Source organism: Apteryx mantelli, chromosome 6 (assembly GCF_036417845.1).
Source record: "Apteryx mantelli isolate bAptMan1 chromosome 6, bAptMan1.hap1, whole genome shotgun sequence".
Lineage (NCBI taxonomy): Eukaryota > Metazoa > Chordata > Aves > Apterygiformes > Apterygidae > Apteryx > Apteryx mantelli.
This window is the reverse complement of record NC_089983.1, coordinates 21,540,983-21,564,713: the sequence shown is the minus strand read 5'-3', so window position 1 is coordinate 21,564,713 and position 23,731 is coordinate 21,540,983. Positions and strand designations below refer to the sequence as shown.

General features: G+C 36.2%; 1 long non-coding RNA gene across 1 annotated transcript in view; it reads right to left on the bottom strand.

Annotated features, from left to right (window-relative positions):
- Positions 1 to 206: 206 nt before the first annotated feature.
- LOC106499176 (uncharacterized) overlaps positions 207 to 23,731 on the bottom strand; it is a 61,838-nt gene continuing 38,313 nt past the window's right edge. Inside the window, exons 2-3 of the long non-coding RNA XR_001295110.2 lie at positions 1,017 to 1,091; positions 207 to 492 (exon numbers count right to left, since the gene is read on the bottom strand). This is a non-coding gene — a long non-coding RNA (uncharacterized lncRNA). The remainder of the gene's footprint in view (positions 493 to 1,016; positions 1,092 to 23,731) is intronic.

Here is a 23,731-nt window from a genome sequence, read left to right as displayed (position 1 = left end):
TACACAAATCGGTGGATTGCAACTGAAGGGAAAAAACGTGGTTTTTCCTCTGTTGCTGCAAAAGGATAAGCCTTCTACACATCTTGGTAATTCAGTAAGATACAAAACATCTGCATTTCATTAAATAATTTTATTAAACAGACTGGATCACAAAATACTGTCACAGTATAATCTTGGTGATGGTAGAGGGATACAAAGTGATTTTTTTAAATGTCTACTGTTTGAAAGTAATTTGAGGAACAAAACAGAACAGGGAAGTACTGTAACATCTGCAGTGACTCTAAATAAGAATAAGCTCCTATGCAAGCCTACTACCTGTTACATGTGCATTTTCTGACACATCCAAAACCTATATTTGAATGTCTCAAAGTCTAAAGACACATCAGGTAAGTCCTTGAGATATTCTAAGAATTTCAGGAAAATTTGGCTTGGTATTTGAGGGTGTCCAAAAGGGTTTGTAGGACTGGATCTTGCAGCCAGGACTTCCATAGACTATGAAGGGAAAACAGAACAAAAAAAAAAAAAAAGAGAGACACAATGAAATTTAATAATAATAATAATAATAATAATAATAATAATTCAGGACACAAATGCAGCTATTAGAAAAAAAGCCAAGGTTTTGTTTGTTTGGATTAAATAATGTATTCTACGTAAATCTTGGTAAGGACTTCTTGTCCATATAAACAAATTAACCCATAATATTTGAATTGGGGAATATTTAAAACCCAGTATCATAGAATTAATGATTCTATTATAGTGATACAAAGAGTATCATTCCTTGTAAAAACAAGAAATCCCCCAAAAGAACTTCCATTCTTCAACGTAAGTTATCTCCAACATGAAAGTTCAATCAGGATGCAAATTCTGCTTTGAATTCTGGATCAATGTAACCCTTCCACTTCACTCCAACCCCATCCCCTTATTTTTCAATTTAGGAACATCTTTGAAGTGTCAAGGTCAGGACCTGAGATGTTTTAAGCATAAAGAGCACAGAATGACTTAGAGTAAGCACTAACCTGGCAAGCATTAGCATAATAGGAAGTTACCAGTTACCAGCATTCACGCAGGCCAGCTTTGTCACATGGTGATTGCTGTGAAATGATGAAAAAGTGTTCAAAGAACACAGAAACACAGTAGTCCCACACTATAGCAATGGATGTTACATAAATATCTCTACAGACAGGCAAATCAGAGCATCTGACATCCCACTGAAATAAAACAGAAGCTTTCTATAGTCTTAAAGACCTCAATAAAAATCTTCAATAAAAAAAAAAGTAATTCTAATAGTAATAGTTACCTTGACTTTGTTTTCTGAATTGTAGAACACTTTAGTTTATTTGCCTACAAACTATATCTCATTAAAGATCACAAAATAAAATAAGGTATACATTCCACTTAGCAATTGGTGCCATACAGACTGAATAATTACAGCTGGAATGATTGAAGCTGACAGGAGTTTTTAGAAATGACTTTAGAAAAAATCCTCAAGGAAAGCTACCTGGCTTCAGAAAGCAAAAATCTGCCCCAAACTTAGAATCAACCATTACAAACATTTAACAGGGCAGCTGCTTCTTACAGCATGCCTTGCAGCCTTGGTTCTCCAAACGTGAAGCTCATGAGACCTGGGGAGCACGTTGCACTTGCCCTCTCCTTCCCAGCACGCTGTGTCCCACTGCATGCCTACACACCAGAGCGAGGGGAGGAGTAACTGCCAGGTTTTGGTCTAACAGTGTTGACACTCAAATGAATAATAGTATTAAGTCAAAGAATGTAAAAAAAAGGAAAGAAAATCCAAATATTTGGCAGCAGAAGTGTGCTCTCTACAACTGGGAGGAAAAGTGGAAATTTACTTGCAGATTTACGCAACCTTGCTACAAAGCAGCTCAGTACTATGCTGTCCTGTGAGTAGGCATGTGTCTAAAAAAGTTGCAATACTATGTGTCAAAAGGCCCAACTTCTGCTTCTGAGCTCAATTTTCCTTTAAAAGTTCTGATCTTCGCTTCTCTGACACGTACAGAAAGCATGCAATGTTATAGTCCAAATTCAAAAATGCTCCAAAACATACGCTATATGGGGTTATTTTTTTACCCCTTCTAAAACTACACATATATCAATGAAAATAAGAATGTGGCAGATCTGTTGTAGAGCAGCATTCAGAAAGAACGTGTCAAGCTACTTAATTACAAGTTGTTGGGGTTTTTTTTCTCTTGCAGTGGTATTCCGTTTATTCTGTTTCAACCACTAACAAAGTCACTGATTATTTAGCTGGTCCCTGTCAAAGTTTTCATAAAATATATATAGTCTTTATAATATGTATTTATATAAAATATATATCCATTTTACATATGCAATTATATTATGCAATTACAATTATATACATCTGTTATATTTGCATGTTATATATTATACATCATATATAATTTTTATATATAAAGTTTATATATAAAATATCTAAAACCCCTATATTTTATATATATGTATACATATAATTATTTTAAAGCCTTTCAGAAAAAAGGCAGATGAAATTATTTCCTCCTTCCAGTAAGCTTTGCAAGAATTTTTAAATAAAAGGGTTTCTACAGAAAATGACTCTCTGAACAAAAAAAAAAAAAAAAGCTTTACAAAACTAAGACAGGTGAAATGATTTTTTAATTGTCCTACAAATTTTCAGAAAAAAATAGATTAATTTTTAAACATCTCAGTTAACACTGAATATATTGTTTTTTCCTGTTTTTTTTTTTAACTGGATACTTAATACCAATAAAAACCCTCCTACAGAAGCCATCATGTGAGTATAAAAATTCTTTATACTGGAATTCTTATTTCCCCTTCCATATCACAGCTGTACTCTGCTATAAAGGCATCTTATAATTGTATCCAAACCGGTAGCTGAGGAGAGGGAGCATGGGGAGACAGTAAGGACAAAAGGGAGCAGTTTCCCGTTGCACTGAGGTAGTTACAGTAGTGATTAAAGAAACACAGTGGGTGTGTTGCCGATGGCTTCCTAGGGCACAGAAAACCTCTCTCACTGGATGCATAAAAAGGCAGGCAAATGTTTGGAACATATGAAGAGCATACCATTACAGTGCAGTCAGAAGACAGAGAAAGAGACCATTTCTAGATGATTTGTAGAATAGGAATGGTACACCTTCCTCATTAGATTAATTGAGAACTAGGAAAGATAGCAATTGTGCAGATGTCACTGAATGCTGCACAGATACGCACAGCTGTCAGCAGCAGGTATGGTGCCATTGTGTTTAATACTTACATTGCCTGCATGTGACAGCCTCAGTAATGAAATGCTACTTAGGAATAAAACAGAAATATAGCTCCTTGCTCCAAAGAAATTAGATGGGTTCCAAATCACCTAGAAACAGCTGCCAGGAAATTGGTAGAGTTATACAACTTGAGATTTTCAGAGCAGCAGGAATAGATAATTTGCTGGAGTTCAGCAAAAACAGTAAAGAGGTGCCAGAGGGACCTGAGCTAGGTTTACCCAATGCTCCAAGGGGACGTAGAATAGACTACATTTCACAACTGAAATATATTCATTTGCCATTTCAATGAAATATGATTAACCATGGGAAATCAAGATTGATCCATAAAAAAGGACAAAACTTTGGAAGTATGATGGAAAACCTCAGACTCACTCCTTTTGCAAGGCCTGAACAACAGACCAAGTCTGATTTCTAATTAGATTGTTCAGTAATGAGTCAGGTAGATGTCTACTAGAAACAACGGAAACTGTGGACTTGAAACTATACACCTTCCTCAATAGGTTACTATGTAATGTGTAGGATGTACTTATGTAAGAGAAAAATTGATTTACGTCAGATGTTACAATCAGAAGTTATTTTAAGTACAATTTGTATAAACCATTTTCATGCAAGAGAGATTTTCTCTGTATGTGACCATCTTTTTTAACCTGCTGGGCAAGTCTCTTAACAGCTAAACTGCATCCAGTGCGCAGAGCCATAGAACTGAGTAATGATACTCAATGTTAGAGGTTTGTGACGCTCGTGTTACAGTGAGCAATTTATAAATTGACTGTGATCCTCAATAGCATAGAAAAAAATACTATTCTATTAAAAATATAAATTAAGACCCTAGTTAAAGATGACAAAATAGGAGTCTAGTCTTAAATTCCTTCTAAAATGCCTGCAGCAAGATGCACACTTTGGCACTGTCCAGCACAACAAAGATCCTTGCCATGCAATAGGATTAAAACCCCCTAGCAGCTGTCAGCAGACAAGCCCCTTTTCCCTCGTGCAGCACAAGCCCTGCTAGCATTTACCTGCAACTTGCACATACTTAAAACTTGCTGGGCTTCGATAGAAGTCGTTTCTCCAAAAAGAAGCTAGGAGTTGAAAAGTGAGGAAGGGGATCAGATTGTATTCAGCCACTGGGATCACTATCACAATCCATTTCAAACATCTCCTAAACTTAATATTCTTAGAGAACAGCCGCATCACCACGAGGGTTTAGAGGGACAAGTTCACCATTATCCAAGAAAATCTGTTTTTATAGCTTCAGATGCTTCTCCAAACTTTAAAGATGGATCCAGATTAATTATTTTTTCCAGTAAAGGCCAATTTATCATTGTACGTCTCTTGAAGAAAACAATTTATTCATCAATCCTCAAATCATTCCTCCCTTTCTGATGACTTGTGAATTAAAGAAGCTCATCACTGATTCCCAAACACTCACTAATTATTTCATTAACAGTTTAAGAACAAATATTGAGAAGAGTTAGCATGGTTTATTGTCAAGCTAATTACTTTCCTAAGCCATTGTTTAAATTACATAGAAATGTGTTGACACTGCTCTCTTTCAGTGACTGGACTAGCCATATTTGCTGTGTAAGTCAATGTTGCTTCCAGTATTAATTGTACATTATTAAAAACTCTGATAAAACAGTGACACCCAGATACTAATATATCCAAACAGACTTACATCAGATGATTTGCAGCACAGGAAAAATATAACTATAGGCAAGGAATACAATTCCTTCTATCAAATTAGTTAAAATACTCTATTTAGTTTGCTGCCTCAGTGAATTTGCTTAAATGCTTCCTTTAAATTTTATTGACAGTATAATGCTGGTTATACATTCAGCCCTCCTTCAGTATATTAATAGAGCTCACAAATGAATATAAAATATTAAGGAAGGTTAGCATTCACTACTGTTAAAAACAACTGTATGCACAGAATTCTAATGAAATGGTTAGCCACCCTTTCACGGCCAGCAGTGGAGAACTCCAAAAACAAAATGGATTATGGTTACAGATCCTTTTCGTAACTGTAATAGATATAGAATATTATATACATTATAAAGTTATCCATGACCAATTATTCTTCAAGTGGTATTTTAAATGACCCATTTCATCTAGCTCCTCAAACTAACATAGTTCCACACCATTAGTTCCATAATAGTGGCTGAGAATTTTGTTCTCCAGACTTGATTTTGAAAGGACATTCATATGCAAACAAATATATCCTATGGATTACTTCAACACATAAAAAAGCTTCTGATGGCTAAGGAAAACATCATATCAAACATAAATGATTTAATCTAATGTTACATGCAAAAGTACAAGAGTTCAAAGTTTCAAAAGGAAAATGTAGTTTTGACTGATTGCTTTACTGGAGGAAAGGAATGTTGGAATTATTGAATCTAGGTGGCAATGGAATGTGAAAATTTTCACTGTGCCATTCTAAACATTTTATTTCCTTAAAATTTCACTTTGCCCTGAATTTTTTTTTTAATCTCCAGATAAAAACAGAGGATACACAGCAACAGAACCATGTGAAAATGCATTCCTAAATTTAGATTGTTACGTTATGTACTCAAGTTAAATTTTCTCTCTCAGGTTCTTGAGCATTTGTGGATGTGATTCTACATAATCCAATGCTACTCAGTTTTCATAATAGTTCCTAGCAGCAAATTCCACAGATTATCATGCACCACTTGGGGGGTGGGGGTGTGAAGATTACACAGTTGCTACCTTTGGGGTTGGGTAAACAGAGGAACCAATGACGCCTTATAAAGTCATCAAGTGAGAGAAGTTTTGAGCAGATTCCCCAACTTGTTTGCAAGACTTGAATAAGCAGAAGGGCTAGAGGATAAAAGACACATTTTAGGTATGCAGGCAGGGCAGAGCAGAGCTCTCAGCACCACTCCGCAATGATGGTAAACTCACAAGAACAGGCATTTACAAGAAAGCTTATATGATCACAAAAACAAAGATGATTTCAGTAGTCACAACAAATTATCCCCCACCTTCAGTAATACTGGGGCATAATTTTTTCCTACATCATTCATACTGCAGAGATCTGTCTCAGTCTTGTGAAATGATTGCTATTAGGGTTTACTATCATACAGACTGTAAAAATCTTCACAATGAGACCACAGCAGGAACCATAATTATAAAACCCATAGAAAAGTCTTCTTAGGGTTTTGTTCTCAAACTGTGCTTTCCCTGGCCTGTTTAAACTCATTATATGCTGATCTAATTTTGACTGAAACAGTGCTTAACCTGGTCTGTGGGGGTAGGAGTGGTTGTAAAGAAATCAGGGATTTATTACCTCAGTTTTAGGCCCAACTGCTCAGAGCAATAACCCCCCAGCAGGGTGATTATGACAAGCAATTGGATCCAGTAACCTCTTCAGCTGCTGCCAGAAGAGGCCTTTGAACACAACTTCAGAACTAAAACTGTGCCCATGCATGTCTGCAGGACTTGTCCAAAAACACGAAAAGGGTTCTTTCATGAAATCATTTCTTTTGCTCCTGACAAATCAGTACCAGGATTTGTACTGCTGAACAGCAACAACTTTTCACTATTTCATACCTTGCATTTTCATGCAGAAATAGACTTACTAAACTACTGTCTTAAAGAGCAGCATTTAACCTCCCTTAAAAGCTTACACTGGGGAAAAAAAAATAGCAAAAACTTACTTTGAAGCAAACTACTACAGAAATTAGATTTCAGCTGAGAATTGACACGGAGTCCTTTACCACCTCAGGAAACACACAAGACACTGTAGTTACCTCTTTGTCAGGTTATTTTAAAGTGAGTAAATTTAAGTAGTCAAGCCTTCTGAAATACAGTCCATTTCAGAGGCAATCATTTTCAATTCATGTATTTGTGCCTTCATATGTACCCCTTGCCACACTGTTCCACAAAGCAAGTAAAACGATAGCAGTTGCTTTGCCACACAGTATTCTAGGCAGCACACCCTATGAAAACCTAACAGCACCACCAAAGGAAATCAATAGTCCGTCAGTGTATTTACCACTATTTGGGGTGAAGGAGAGGGGAAAAGGAATCACACACACTTTTCTTTGTAACAGGCATCACAAAGAAAAACATATAAGACAAAGTAATGGGGCACACGATTCCAAAGCAAACATGAAAATGAACAAATAAAAACCTTGTATTGTTTGGTTTTTAGCTTTTGATGGATTCTTTTATCTGATTCTATATGGGAAGCTCACAAGCAGAATTCATCTGGAGTGTCATCGACAGCAACACAATGATGGAAAGCATTTTTGTCATGAAAGAGAGAAGGAACTAATAAGACTTATCTGAGAAAAAAACTGAAAATTAAACAAAGTGCAGAACGCCATGTAGAAGACTTCTCCAACAGGAGAAGGTCCACTTCAGTTTTACAGAAGAAACTGAGACAAAACCTAAGGTAAAGCAATGCAGGAAGATTGTTGAAGCATGTTATTGATTTAATTTATTTTACTGAGCACACGTAAAAGTAGCAAAGAGGGAAACAAAGATATTGATCAAGGTGTACTAAAGTTAAGTCCAAATCAAACCTACAGCCCTAGAACACTTATTTTAAGCAGTTTCTGTGTCCTTGGATTGTTTGTTACCAACCTACTATTCTATCCAATCTCTCTGTTCATGGCAAAGCAATGGCAGAAGCCTCCATGTAGACAGTCATCCATATTGCTACTCCATCATTTCCAACTCTGCCAGCTATGATAGTGCTGGATATTTGATGTGGACCTGTAACATCTGTAAAGTGTGACTAAAGAATTTTCTGAACAAAGATGTTCTTCTAACATCATTAAAACAGAGCTTGAATTGTTATGCTGGCCAGAAAAGCAGCAAGCAGAGAAACAGGCCTGTGGGTAGGATGATATACTAAAATAAACAATATTTGGAGGAATGGTGGGAAGGAAATGGCCTCCTCGCATTTCTTTCCAGCATCACTGTCACTATCTAGATTACACGGGTCAAGAATTTCTAGGTGAGAAAGATGAAAACATATTTTGCAGACTCAGGACAATACTGGTCGGACACCTGCTTTCTCCTTGAGATTCCTCAGAGAGTGAAAAATATCCTGCGCTGTTATTTTTGTGGAGCTTTTCTTTGGCTTCTGATTTGGCATAGGTCAATATGAACCAGACATCATGCTTTATACAAATGCCTTTGTAACATTTGGGAGCGCAAATCTCATAACTAGGAAGCAAGTTGAATATTATTACAGGATTCTGGCCCCACTGCTTTCTAGATGTGTGCTCTAGTATTTCTTGCCTTCTAACTGAATTAGTTTTCCAGTGGAAAAAATCTTTTAAATTAAAAGAGATTTTTTCTAATCAGTGTATTTCTACTGATTTCTACATCATTATCGTCCAAATAAATGTGGTGAAAGCTGCTCTTTACCATTCATTTACCAGTTACAGATACTTAGACAAAAGCTAGCAGTAACTTTCTCTGTAACTTTTTTCTGCCACAGTGAAGCTGTCAATAAAACAAACCACAAAATCGTCCAAATGATGCTGACCAGAGCTTTGGACATCCACTTTCTCTCCTGACATCCTTCTTATGTACAGTTTAGCAAAAGCTACATACTCAGTGATCTGATTTTGAAGTTGGCCAAACTGTTGTCTAACTTTTTCTGACCTGCTCTTTTCTCAAGAGCAAAATGACTCCAGTATTGATTTCTCAAACTGCATACAGAGCATGTATTATTGAAGAACATGAAACAGTTCCATTCTGTTCTTCAACAGTAACCACCAAGTCGCTGGTGCTACACAGACGTTCACACTGATGCTTAAATTTCAGGGATGTTTGAGCAGTCCAATGGATTTCAACGATTACTTGGCTATTCACACACTGCAAGTGTATGAACAGTCTTTGCAATGCCAGAACAGAGAATAAATGCCTTTATTCAAGTTTCTCTGCAAAGCACAAGAAAGCAATTTAAACTCTCCTTGTTACTGTCACAAAGAAACTGGTGGCATTAAAAGTGAAAGCCAAGTGGGTGAAAACAGCGGGGGCTTGATGAGAAAGTAACAAGTCTATGGTGAAGCATGAAACTCGGCTTTTTCAGTAGGCTCCAAGGTGGGGGGGGAGGGGGGGAATGGGACGACCAAGTAAATAAACAAAAAATACTATAGGACATCTGACAATCTTTAATGACCTTTAATCTAAACAGAAGTGCCTCCAGTGATTTCAAAGAACTTTGGTAGTTCCTCTATCAACCTGTATATCTGTATGTAATCTATTAGCCTGCATAGCTGGGCAAGAAAAAGGAAAAAAATATATAGGTTAATTCTGTGCAGCTTTTGCTTACCTGATAAAGCTAAGCTTGCTACAAGCTTTTACTGTTTTCTGAAATTATTCTGAATGGCACTGTCATGAAAGAGATTTTCAGAAAACTACTAATTTTTTTAAAGTGTTATTTCAATTATGTCTCTAGTGCTTGCAATTATGGAGTTTTGAGAAGCTGAAGCAGTAACATGTTCTCATTAATTTATACAGCAATAACAATTTTGGCATGAGGTTAGCACTGCAGGCCAATAAAACAGATGAGCAGGCAAAACTGTCTCTCACTGAAAAGACAATAGGCCTCAGTAGGCTTTCTTGCAAAGTCCATAACTAATAAGTATTTACACAGAGTGATTGATCGGAAGACCTTCACCAACCTTTTGGGATATGTTTGCGTGGGAGGCAAGCTTCCAGAAACACAACAAGAGAAGAACTGGTTATGGTTATACACAAATATTCCTGGTTTTGCTACAGTTAATGAGATACAGGTAAAGTGAAGAAAAAAATGAAATACTGAGGCTTAAAGTTTCTAAGAGAAAAATATAGGCAACGTGATTTGTGCATGCACCATCTACTTGGATTTAGCATCACACTTATTTGTGCTTGTTTTTACTTATTGACATTTTCAGCTACTCTCTTTAACAATGAGATATTGTTTAATCCCTTTTCAATGGAGTATGATCCTCTTTAATAGGGAAAAGCAATACTTATAAAAATGAATTAAACTTATCTTTTGCAGCAAAGTATAAATAATACTACATGCATACATATCTACAAACACGCACACACAACCTACATCCTAAACACAAACATTGACATTTTTCCACTACAAAAATCTAATTAGATTTTATTAGAACTGTGAATGGTCTAGCAGTGCTCTTGGGGAAGACAAGGATGCTTATTTGGGTAAAGATTTCAAGATCAGAGCCCTGAAAAACTCAAGTGTCCATTAGCATCCTGTATTCAACTTCTTGTTCCACATTTCAGCTTTCTGCCAACTCTTTTGATGCTTGTTATTTCTCTGCATGCTACTTCTTAGCTATTTGTCATTGCCTTTACTTTAGGTGAAAATAAAGAGTAGTGAAGAAAGATCAACATGTGAATTTCCAAGGACTTTGACATGAGAATGCATAACCTTTTCTCTTTTACCACTTTGGTCCATATCCCCCTCCGTGACCCAAATGTCCACCACCCCGGGCAGAATTCCCTGCTGCAGGACACTGCCATCCCCCTCCCTGCTCTCAACACTGCCGGAGCCCCACTACAGCACAGCTGCAGAAGTCCCTCGTCACGTGCTTGTTAGTCAGAACACCTAAGTGCTGCTGTCATTTGGGCCAGGGTTCATTCCACAGCCAGGAAGAAGGCTGGAAGCAAACTCTTCTTCCTTCTGTTTGCCTGTGCCTCCTGGAAGCAAAGAATTTCAGCTACTAGCTACATTTATATACAGAAGTTGTCACAGTGGACCACTTAAATCCAGAGTAATTAGTGCCATTATTTTTCTTGTTCAATTTACAAGTATCTTTCATTGAATATGCACACATTCTAAGAGACACGTTTCTGAATTTATTTTGCATGAAGCATTTCTACTGACACCCATGAAATTTTAATGCTTATACATAGATGGCATGCAACTAAGAGCTGTAAGCAACAAACCTAACGTGGACTAATGTGGTGCATCTAAGGCTCTTCCTCTGCCCCTCAGAAGATCAGAGAGCTCTTATCTCCACCCATTGACATGGCAGAAGAATGGATGGTGCTTGCTATTAGAAAGCTACTGCAAGCTAACAGTAAGTGCAAAGCTTTAGAATGAATATTCATTTACTCCAAACACTGAGGAAATATGTTAATGTGAGAGATGTTGACTGAAAAGTGTTTCAGGGGTTACAAGAGGGGAAAAAAAAACAAAACAGTAAAGAAGATACAAGTCTGTACAGAGAACACCACAGGATCGGCTTAGCACAGATGTTTCTGTATATGAATCCTGATATCTTAATGTGTTTTCTCCTCATGGTCATGAGGGAGATGATTAAGAAGGAAAAAAAAATCCTATTTGTTAGACTTTTCAAAATGCTCTAAAAAGAAACCTATTCAAGTTAATGGGAACTTGATTCCTTATTTTCCTGATAGCAAACAGACCAAGGTGACAGGTTTTGGAAAAATCCCATGATGACATTTTCATCTAGACAAACTACTTTTTGTCTGTAGCATGGCTGAACACAAGGTATATGAAAGTGTGTGACAGGCTAAGGACAACAGGTTATGGCTTTCTATAACAAACCCTCAACATATAAACTATCCAGTGGGTCTAACACCTTTATTCATAACCTCTCCAGAAGGTCTTGTCGCTGATCGTATCCTTGTCATAGCAAGGTGTTTCTGTTCTACCTTAAGCTCAAATGCCAGATGCTTTTCTCAGAATTAATTAATCAAAGGGTACTTGTTAATTAGGTGACTTCATCGTGTCTAGATAGCTATATGAAACTGCCTTTGTATGGCTGTCCTGTTAGTTCTTATAATTGCTTAAGGAGGTAAAGCCTGTGCAACGTAGCCACGTGTTGTGCAACAGAGTCAGCAGGAGCCTTCTTTGATGCTGCTTAGTCCATCTGTTACACAGAGCACTTCAGCATACACTTTACAAGCAGCTTTTCCATTACCATGTGAATTTTCTTTGCCTCTTCAAGTATTTTCCCCATTTGTCAAAACTTAAAATACAGGACAGGGTACAAACCAACTCCTCAATAATAGATTATGAATAGAGTTTGCATTAAGAAGAGACAGTTGCTTTCTTTTAACTGAGTTATAGTTTAAGATACTGCTCCACTTTATCCATGGGTAAAATTCCAAATAGTAAATAACTAAGAGGGATGAATAATTAGGAGAGGAAAAATGCTCTGTCTATCAAGCTTTTCAAAATAGTTATGTAGGTTATGACAATACTGAGATAATTTAATAGGATACTTCCAACACCCACAAAATATCTTCCAGCCAGATGTTATGCAGAAGAACAGAATATGAATATTCAATCAAAGAAAAAGAAATCACTGTATGCAGGGCAGGGTACTAAATTCCTGAAAGATGTATTATTCCACCAATTAGTACTACAATGCTTCCTGGTTATTTTGGAAATTAAAATCTACATTTTTTCTTAAGACTGTGAATAGAAAAAGAAAAAAAAGAGAGAGAGAGAGAGATCTACACCTTTATCTCTGGACCATTTTGGCAATTCTTAACTTTAGGACAATCTTAAGACTGAAAGGACCACCAAAGGGCATCTAGGCCTTCACTGGGCCTACCAAAACAACTTTTGAGAGTCAAACTGCTCACTACATGACAGAAATCCCCTAATCTTCCTAGGGAATTCTAGTTCTAAGTTTAGTAATAGTAAGCTCTCTCCTTATTTGCTTCAGATTTCTTAATTTTTACCTTCAGCCTTCATTCTGTCTGGATTTTGACTTGCACAGGTCAGCCATTATATCTACAACCCTAATCCATGTAGGGCACATGCCATCTTCCCCTTGCTGCATCCCACATATATATGTCTCTGTACAAAGGAAACCCAGGAGCATACCCCAGATGGTGGCCACTCTTCATTCCAATAGGACACTTGCAGGGGAGAGAGGTGGGATGCCAGGGATGCTACAACATGCAAACAAAAACCAATCAGCAGTTTGATTCAGTGCTTTCTATGGCTTTTAAAGGCAAATTTCAGCAACTATCATTTGTTTTAAAGGCCTCAACTTCCTTCTCCTCCCATGACTCCATTACTGGAAATGCTGGCTACCATTAAGTTCAAGTATATAGGAGCTAACAATCTGTTTTCATACGTTCTTTAATTCATCTGGATTTACAGTTTTGATGGAGAAAAGAAAATGCACCCTCATAAATGAAGTCTGAATTATACTCCCCCCATCACCACCACTGAAGGCTAGATTTTACTACTATTATTAAAAGAAATCACTATAAACAATGTGCCTATAGTATCCATGTACTGCCAGTAGTCACAGTACGCAAGAACTGAAATGGAAAATAAGGAAATATTGCAGAAACAGAATGGGCTTTAGCTTCCCAAAACTAAAATAGCAAAAAAAAAAAAAAAGAGAGAGAGAAAGAGAGAGAGAGAGATCACTCTCTCACTCTCTACAAATGATTCAGGAAGATAAACACCAAGGAATGGAAAAAGGGAATATTAACACAAAAACAAACAATTATTAACTAAACATCAATAAGTTTAGACTGAGAAAGTTTCTAGCCAGTAGAACACTGAAGTGCTGGAAACACCTCTGAATTGGAATAGCAAGGCAAATTATCTAATATTATATGGCATAACTGTGCATGATAATGGGTAATTTAGAGATTAAATTAATTAATTTAGAGAGTAATTTAAGAGATTTCTTTAGATTCTGTGCTCTCATTTGTTTAAGACTTGGTCTCTTATGCTTATTGAAATGTTGGCATCCAATATAACTGCAATTTTAAAGGCATAATGCAGCACACATATATCTTTCTATTTGGTACTATATAAATGGACATGAAAAATACCCTGTTATTTCATATTAAAGATGGAACTCCAGATTATTCAGACTAGTTTAGGCAAGGGTGCCTAAATATATATATATTTACTTATTTTTATTTATTTATTTATTTTAACAGTAGATCTAAAGCTATTGCTTTCTCTCACACTGAAAAAAGCATATTTTGCAGCATAAACATCAGGCATCTTTCTACCCAAACATAACCTTTCATTTAAATTACAATTGCAGAACTGTCTAGACAGCTATGCCTGAAGAGTATATCTGTTATTGCCAATATTACCGACATATAAAAACAATTATACTCCAGCTGAAATTTCTATTGATAATTGACTATCAAGTGTTTTCCACTGTCTTTCATCAAGGATCATACCATGATGCTACATTTACTATATTCCTTAACTTTTTTCTTAATTTTAAAACTTAATTTTCAGAGAGTATTTAAAAATGAACACAATAACTGTAAAAAGTCCAACTATTCAGCTGCAGTAAAACAATCACAGCTTGCATCACATTTTTTAGCAATACTGTCATATTAATTCAATGGAATAAAGGCATCTTATAAGTTCTAAAATGTTAAAAGGATGATTCTTGGTCTTAACTTGCAGTTTTGGCCATGATCTGAACACCAAGCCCTTGAGAACTGTTTTGAAAGTTCCCGTTACCTTTCAAGAGTGGAGTTGCTTTATTTCTTTTTTCAGGCTTTTAACAACACCTTATAAAAATAGTGTTTCTGGTTGAAACTCCCCATTAAAGTGCTTAAAAGTGAAATGCCATATATTTTCATGAAATTTAGCATTCTAGCATTTCAAAATAGTCAGAAATGTTATTTAACCTCCTTCCAACAACTCTGGACTTTCCCCTCTATAATCTTAGATGTGCAGAGACTACAGTGCTGTTAAAGAACTAGAAATAATTTCTATAGATTTCTTTCCTTGCCAGGATATTACCTTTTCTAAAATCTGCCTTCAAGTTGGGTTCTAGTCTCCAAATATATTTTATCTTTTTATTTCCCAATGTGATAAGTAAATGAACTCAATGAGCTAACTGAAACCAACTGCTAAAAAAAGAAATGAAAAAAGTTACCAGTACTGAAAAAATCAAAGTAAGTATACAATCCTTTTTAAAGAAAAATTTCTCTATACTACCTCCAATTCAAGCTGTTTTCTATCTCTTTGTTGATTTTTTTAATCAAATCTAAACACAAGCAGTTAGGACACACATGGAAGTAACAACGTACAAGATGGTAATAAAATTGTACTCATTGGCAATTATTAAGTCAGTTCTCATGCATGAAGGTTTCTTCATAACAGACTGCATTTAAGAAGCCAGTCTGATCATTCTAGTTATCAGACTAAGATTAAGCAAGTGCAAACAGTGACTGATGATAAAATTCACAGCTTCTATTAGATGATTTGGGTATTACCTGAGCTAAGGGCTAATATGGTTTAGGTTACAAGATCAAAGCACAGTGAAAAGCAGAACTACTTCCCCCTCAGTCAAGTTGTATTTAAATAAATCACCTAAAAATGCTATTGCTCTTTTGATGAATGATATTTCAGGTAATTGTTAAAGTAAAGGACAAGGAATTGTTATATTTGATTTCCTCCCAGTTTTGGATAAAATACTTTCATTTCTAATGCTTATCCTTAATATGAATCTTCTACTTAAATTTGTGATCAAACTAAAAAGCAGAGAGCAGACAATGGAATTTCAACTTTTTTCTGTCTTGGTGTTTAGATCTAAAGCAAGCTGTACTGACAGCGGTTGGCACCCCTGTTGAGTTTGTTGACAGTTACAGTGCTACGCTAACCCTCGAGTCAGTCTCATTTTACATTCTGAAAAGATGACACTTGGCACTAAATTTGCTCTTGTTATGAATAATATGCTGCCTGTTAACATAACAGAACAAAAACCTACTTTTACAAAGAAGAATGTGTATCTTGGTATATTTTTCAAATATACTCAGCATTCAGAAATGTCACTTCATGTCTGGATGTGCGAGAAAATGATAGGAGAAGTAAGGACATGAAAGAGCAAATTCCTGGTTGCAGGCCAGCTTTTGATGAATTCTCTCAGACTCACTTTTTTCCCAAGAAAAAAACCTTTCACTTCTAGACAAGGACAAAGCTCAGCATCTCCTTTTCCATACCTTACAATCCTGAAGAAACAAATTCATTAAATTGCCTTTCACTTGGCCAGACATACTCGACGCGGGTACCATCAGAAGAAAGGGCTTCCTGTTTATACATAAGCACCCAAAGCTTCTCCCCAATTCTGCCATGTACACCAGAGATACAGAACTCCAGTACTACTTTTGTAAGTGAATTACATTTTATTGCTCAAATCTTTTCGAAAGAACAGCATAATTAATCTTTGTCAGAGTTTTGGCCTACCTCTCACCATTACGTTGGCTGAGTACCTCCAAAGCAAGAGTATTCAATCTGCATATTATGCCTGGGGGAGAAAGTGTATTTTGGGAGAGCCAAAACAAAGGAGATAAATAGCCATTTACATTTTAAAAATACTCACTATAAGTTACTTATCTTACAGGACAGGACAGAAGTTCTTGAAGATACCCACCAATAACAATTTTTGCAGAAAACATTTATTCTCCCCATCACAGCTTAAACACATGCTACATAAATTACCTTGGCTCAGGAAAAAACAGCCATAGAAGATCCATGCAACTGACACAGTGACAAAGCTAGGACACAATCTGATGCTTCTGTAACAGTTTGCCCATCAATATGCTTTGTTTCTAAGTGCCCCTTCCTGGGGCACTCTGGGAGAGGTTACCTTAAAGGATTTTATTCTGATGGCAAAAATACATAGGTTGCACTAAGGCACTAGTGCATCTACTTCTTCAAGCTTTACTCCATGGTACAGTCTATACACTTAGTTTTATAGGGTCAATTCAAAAATTAATTATACACGTGCTACAATACATCATATCAGAATGAAACATGCTACATACTGGTAAATGGAAACTATTTCAAGAGCACACTTTTTTTTGCTTACACTAGAACTTATGCTTTAAATAGTGTGAGCTCTTCTGTGTTTCTGCAAGGGGATAATTTTCCTACACAGTTGCATTTTCTCATGTCAGGATTCAGACTCACTGCTTCTATTCACATTCAGTCGCTGATAGAACACAGCGCTTTTCAGTTCCTGAGTCTATAATCAAAGCACTGTATTTGATGGTAATGCAAACGAAGGAGTATTTGTCTAATTAATATTACATTATTATATGGGTAATGTGTTTTCTTATAAATATCTTGTATGTACAGTGTCTAGTTTAAACTTTCCGAGAAGTAAGAGAGTGTGAAAATGTTCCTTCATCACACAAGACATCAGAATTCTTCTCCTTGGCCTTGAACAAGCAGATAGCTTAGATAGCAAGTTCTTTATCCCATGAGATTTACCAACTAGATATTATCCACCTTCTAGATGATATCATGCATTTTTCTCATATGACACTGGCCAAATGTTCAAGAGTCTCATGGGATGAATGTCCAGAAATAGCAAAATCAGCATTCTAAGAAATACGTAAACATAACCACCCACAGCATGCCTGCCCTGGAGAGCTCATTCTTGTGTAGAATAATTTTTACAAAATCACGAGTGACGGTCTTTATTCCCCAGATTAGTCATTTATTTGTTATTCTTTGAAGTTTATGCAAACAACTGCATCTATGTTTAGTCAAGCAGAGAAAGGGAAAACTGCTGATCTACAATTGCTGCATGCATCTGTACACTGTCTTTCAAAGCTCATTCAAAAAATTATTAAAAACCTCATAGCAATAAGAAATAACCCTATTTTTAAAGGGGTGAACATGGGTATATGGCACCAGGTTTTCTGTTGACCTTAGATCCCTTTTAAGATGTCACACAAGGTGTATTTTCAGAAAGTCTTACTACATTTTAGAGAAGCCTACAAGACTCGCCATGATTTCTTGAGGAAAAATTGACATTATTATTACAGACACATTTAAACATCATCATCATCACAAAAACAGCAGTAATAAAACAAAAAGTAAATCCCTGCAGCTGACAATTTTTAATCTGTCAAGTGCAGAAAAAAGCCCCAAACACATCTGGCATTACATTTTAAGGATTATAATAATACTTCCAGTTACTTGGATTAGGAGAGCAAAGAATATAACATAACATAATATACAGCTGAATTAGGAATAGAGAATTGCTTTTAACTCATGCCAGAGAGGTTTCTCCAGTTACTGCTGCTTCCTTGGTGACATACATTGACCAATTCTAATAACAACAAGATTGGAGGTAACATTTCTTGAACCTCACACGCGCACCTGAGTATGACAGCTGACTGCAACGTTCATACTGGTCAAGGCTGTCTGCCTGAGGCAATATCCGTATTTTGAGAGGAATTAAACAGGAAATATAAAGGTGAACAATGCAACCAGCTCAATAAGAGGGTGAAACAGACATAATCAACAAAACCAGAAAAAAGATCATTAATAATAATGCAAAACTTAAGCAAAAAAAGACAAAAATGAGACAGTATTGGTGGGCATAAACAAAAAGGTATTATGACACTCCAAGCTGTCCAGAGTCTGTAGTCAGTCAGATTTCTCTTTGAACACTCATGACAGTTGCAGCAAGCATTGCCTGTGTTTCAATACCTCTCATGTAAACAAAATCAGAACAATTAAGCAAGATGTTTTCTTTTAGATATATGGTGACAAAAAAAAGCAAGTCATGCGTGAGTTTTATGATCCTGGTACTTTTCCATCCCCCTTGGAATCTACTGATTTTATCTATATGCAGCTAATGTGCAGCTTATGAGAGGTTGGATATAATTTGCAAACAACCTACTCCAATGATAATTTCTTTGGTGCCTAAATTTACTTCCTTCCACAGTTTCTTTAAATGTTACCTTTTTCTCCCCACGCTATGAACATGCCATTCAAATCATGCTTCAACAATGATTCCCAAAACATTTTACAATAATATTAAAATGCTTAAAAGGCCAGTGGCAACATTAACATGATATCCTGTCCGCCCAACTATACTATAACGGATAGAGTACTGTGCAAGTTTTGATAAAAAGGTTGCAAGATATTCTACTCCCCAGTGGTGTTATCATTTGCAACTGCCACAGTGATACACAACTGCAGGGACATCTTGAATAACAACAATGGCTTATGAGTCTTTCAGTCACATGAATGCTAAATTGCTTGATAAGATTGTATCTTACTTGAGGGGGAAAATTTCACTGGCACATGCCAGTTCCTGTACTCTAAACCTCCTGTTTAGATTGCAATCTTTCCAGCGCCACCTACAAGAGGTATCATTCTGTAAGCACATGGATTTCCTGTGAAATTTTTTTTTGTGACTTATTGGCTCACACAACCAAGCTTTTCCAGCAACTGCAACAGCTATAAGATCTCTCTTGCTACACCCTTGTGGAGTCTTAGTTTAAAAGCATGAGCTTATACTGCAGTATGGCAAAGATGGGACACATACAGCCTCTTTTATTTACCCATCATCTCTTTTTCAGGGTTTTAATCTTCTGTCGCTCTTGACTGAACTGGCCAACGAATTTAAAAGTTGAAAGGCTTACAGGCTTGAAGCACACAGGCAGGCAGACACAGAGATAGGGATATAGAAGTTTCCACAGGAAATGGTTTTTTGTTTTCTTAATTTTATACAAGCCATCACACTAGTGCTGACAATCAATCCAAGGTCCTGACCTTGATTTTCAGAGGCCAGCCACAGCCTAGTCTGCAATAACTTCAAGTTCTTTTCCTTTGACTTTTTAATGGAAGGGAGGAGGGATTGAGGAAGGAAGTTCTTCACACAATACTATCACAATTTATCCTATATGAAACATTTTACTTCGAAGAACCTGGAATATGCCTATCAAGGCTTTTGTTTTTAAACAAAATCTGTGATGAAAAACAGCTGAACTGAAGAACAATCATCTTGTACTTAACACAGTTCAAGACTCTTGTAGAATCTGATCATTGGTGAGAAAAAATTGAAAGCCACACAACAAAATTGAGATAGGAATACTCTGCAGCCATTGAACACCATAACTTGCATATGAAACAATGGATATGCAAACACAAAAATGTTGATGGGGCCAAGAATTTGTTCACAAGACCTTTAAAAAAGCATGCGCTGAGTGTAGTGTCACTGTGTTGTATTACAAGTCAAATGGCAAAAGGGGAGAAAAAAAATTGATATGGAATTATTTTAGGAAAGATCTTTAGATTCAATATTCCACTGGCCATATTAATGATAAATGAATAACATACCACAAAGAGGGTAATTATGAAGACTAAAATCATGAATGAGAAGGCAGGAGGGAGGGCATCACTGGACAAACTTTAGAGACCTGTGGGCAAACACGTCTTTCAATAAGATTAGTTTTCAATTAGATTAGATTTTAGATTTTTAGATTTTAGACAATTTCAATTAGATTAGATTTTTGGACCAACAGTTTTCTGTAATTTAATCTGTTTATATGTAACCGTGTGGTAGCCAGCTAGAAAAACTACAGGGGATTAATCTTCCTCTACTTTCCTGTGGAAATCTCCGACTGCGTAATAAAATATTGAGAATAGTTCTAGTAAGATCAAACAAGTACGACTTTGCAAGGGATAATCATAGCTATTCTAAGTACGTGAACAGGCTGCTTCCTTGATGACAAGCTAAGAAGCCAATTTCAAACATTTCCTGGGACAAAGCATGCTAGATGATACGCGTTCCAAGTCCAAAAAGACTTTGCTCCTTCAGTTATCTTCCCACTTACCCTTTTTTTGTCTAGATATGATTTGGCTTTAGGAAAGCAGGCCTATAAAAAAATTCTGTTAAATGTTTAATACAAAGGGCTTTATTTTTACATGACACTTTCATATATCAATGGCACAAAATGCTTAGTAATCATGACGAGAATAACCAAAAGAGAAAAGACCAACTTTTAAGGCAGCTGATTAGGATCTTGGGAATGAGAAGACAGAACAGAAGGAGACTAAAGGAAGAGTTAGAACAGAATGAAGTATTCAGAAAACAGATTAAATCCACATAATCCCCAGGAAATAACTAATTCACAAGCAAATTATATGAAATATGAAAATCAGAGGGAATTCATATAAGGCCCATATTTTATAGGCCTCATCCTGTCAGCTTGTTGGCTAGGCAGAACTCTTTCAGGATGACTCTTTAAGGTGCCAAAAGTTTTGAGCACCAACACAACAGTGTGGTGCCCTCATACGCTACTCTAAAATCAGTTGTAACCATTTCCAGATGAAACCAACATGTCAAATTGAGATTTCCTATACTGTTTGCTTGGGGGACCTTATAGAAATATAAGAACAGCCCTGCTTAAAGGACTTCCTGTATATCTTCACTGTAGCCTTCTGGTTAGGAGAATTTTTCAATTTTTAGCTCGGTTTCGTGAATCTTGTGTGAAATACAAATTTTCAGGTTATATTTACAGTTCATTATGTAAGGATTGGCTTATTCTCTTATGACAAGGTGACTTACCTTTATTCGCCTGGAAAAAATGTTCTCTGAGACTCTGCACAGGAAAAACAGTATTACCATTCCTGTGAAACCATCATGAATTGTGACAGCAGTTTTACTTCAGGGAAAGTTTATGAAAATATGGGTCAGAAATAGATTGCATTCATAGTTTTGTTTTCATAAAACAATTTAAAGTTACATGTAGGAAGACTGTACCAGGCCTGGCCATCTAAATCTAAAATTGTAAGAGAAGTACTATTTCTGAATTACATCCAATAAACTCAATAGGAAATCTGGAATTATCATTGACTCAGAAAAATCTGGGCCACTTTCACCAAAGAAACACCATTTTAGTCAAGTCCAGTAATACAGAGCTAGTACCAGCTCAACCATCATGCCAATTCTCAAAGGTTTTCACACATTCCTGCACAGCATCTTCATAGCCTCCATTCAACAATTTTAAATGAATATATTTCAGATCTAAAACTAAGAAATGTCAAGTATCAATCAGTAATCACTGTTTTAAAAACAGTTTTAAAACACTTAGAGAAGAAAAAGTGAGTCACAACCATCTTACAGACTAGTCTGTTGATAATTACATAAATTATTTATCCCTGCACAGAACTCAGATGCTGAAGGTAAAGGAATTTTTTTTATTATGAAACTGAAAGAACACATGGAATTAGAAAGTTTAAAGAAAAGTCTTTTGGTTTTTTTTAAACATTCCCAAATGAAGCCTTTTCTGTTTTCCTTCAAACTTTTACTCCTCCCTCCCCAATAAAGAAAATAAACTGGTGGGGTACTTAAGTCTTGTTTCTCTATATCATGCTATATATCACATTGTTCAGATAAAATATAACAGCTGAAATTAAGCCCTGTGGCTCCAGACAAATCAGTGAATCATAACATCAAGAAAGATATTTTTTTAGGAAACAGTCTTAACACTAAGAAAGAAAGAGTGAACATCCTTATCAAAACAGTTTTAATAGAAAAATGAGTCCTGATCAAAACAGTATTATTGCGTATTTAAAACAATTCAGTTGAGTATTGGTGATCTTAAAAACCAATCTCCAGATTTGAAATACAGCAGCTCTCATATTTTATTTCACACCCCCCCCCCAGGAAACTTGATTAGGTGAGGAAGATTAGACTACTTACTGTCCAAGTCTGAATCAGAATTAAAAGGTCACATTAAAGCATAATCTGTCCTTTTGTTTCTATTGCTACAACTATTAGAGTAAGAGCTGGCAACACCTCATTTCACCTTTACAATCAAACTATCCCCTTCCCCCCCACTTTTTTTGCCATTTCCGTAACGCATCTCCATATATACAGCTTGAATTTCTCATTGATTCATTCATAGAAAAGTATCAATTCAACTTCTTTAGCATGTTTTTTTCTTTCTTTCTTTTTTTTCCCACCCCCAAGAGGTTAATACTCAGTGAAGAATTAAGGGAAACATTCTGCAAAAAGGCCTTTAATTCCTCCATGAAAATCCAAGAACAAGATGAAAATTACATTTGCATGTACTTACTGTGCAAATGTTAAGGCTATGCTGTCTGTGGGCCCATCACAGAATCAAATTATATGTTATTGCTTGACCAAAACTTATGCTTAGTCCAAAACTTGCAAGAAGATTGGGGGGGGGGGAAGGGAACAAAGGTGAAATGTGTGTGTGTGCGCACACAAAGCTATTTTAGACTTGCTTTGCTTGGCAGTTTAATTCCTTAAAAACAAGCCATACTTAGACATTGCAAGGCTAATGAACTCCATAATCAGAAGACAAGATCAGCTGATAGAATCACTGGAACTACCAAAAACGATCATATTATAGTACCAATGCTCATACAAATCTTAAACTGGCTTTTCTAAAGACTATTTACATTCCCAGTTATAGTCCAATTATATCATAATGTTTCAGCAGATTTAGTTATTTTCAATTTAGAAAGCAAGCTAAAAATTTAAATGATTGCTTCGGTAAGTCCCTGCAGAGCCTCCAGAGCTCTCCTAACACTTGTTTGGTGGTGTTGCTCATTCAGCGTAGACCTCACTGAAGTGAATGGGAACTGAACTGATGAGTCAACGTGCTACTTTTACTACTACATTTTCCCCTTCCCCCATTCTTCAGGACCA